A 461-nucleotide genomic window follows, 5' to 3' on the forward strand; every position below is an offset into this window, starting at 1 on the left:
ATTGTCGTGACAAACTCCTGCCCCTGCTGAGACGAAGTGATACGTATCCTATTCGAGAAGCGCTGAACATATGCAAGACCAATAACTATGTTCCGGAGATGGTTTACTTGCTGGGTAAGTCCTCATCATCTAACTTTTACTACCATAATGTTGATTCCACCGTGTATTAGTGGATTAAAAAGATTGAAAGGTTCTGATAAGTCTAACACTTTTTTGGTATATAACAGCCTATGTGCAATACAGCCAACTTCTTCTCATACTACGGGATGGGCATGCTACGACACAGACCACATGCGTCTAATGTAGCAGTTGTCTCATTGCTGCGAAATAAAAACGGCGGTGGAACACTCATCTTGAAAAAAAAAAACATTACTTAAAATAATTCTTCTTATGCCGTTCTACAGGTAGGATCGGCAATACAAAGGAGGCTCTCAGTCTGATCATGGAACATCTGAAGGACA

General features: G+C 40.8%; 1 long non-coding RNA gene across 1 annotated transcript; it reads left to right on the plus strand.

Annotated features, from left to right (window-relative positions):
- Positions 1-460, plus strand: LOC113473651. Its single transcript, XR_003395572.1, has 2 exons — positions 1-114; positions 405-460. It is a non-coding gene; the product is annotated as an uncharacterized LOC113473651 (long non-coding RNA).
- Position 461: the final 1 nt, after the last annotated feature.

The sequence above is a fragment of the Diaphorina citri genome, unplaced genomic scaffold, assembly GCF_000475195.1.
Source record: "Diaphorina citri unplaced genomic scaffold, Diaci psyllid genome assembly version 1.1 scaffold54449, whole genome shotgun sequence".
NCBI lineage: Eukaryota > Metazoa > Arthropoda > Insecta > Hemiptera > Psyllidae > Diaphorina > Diaphorina citri.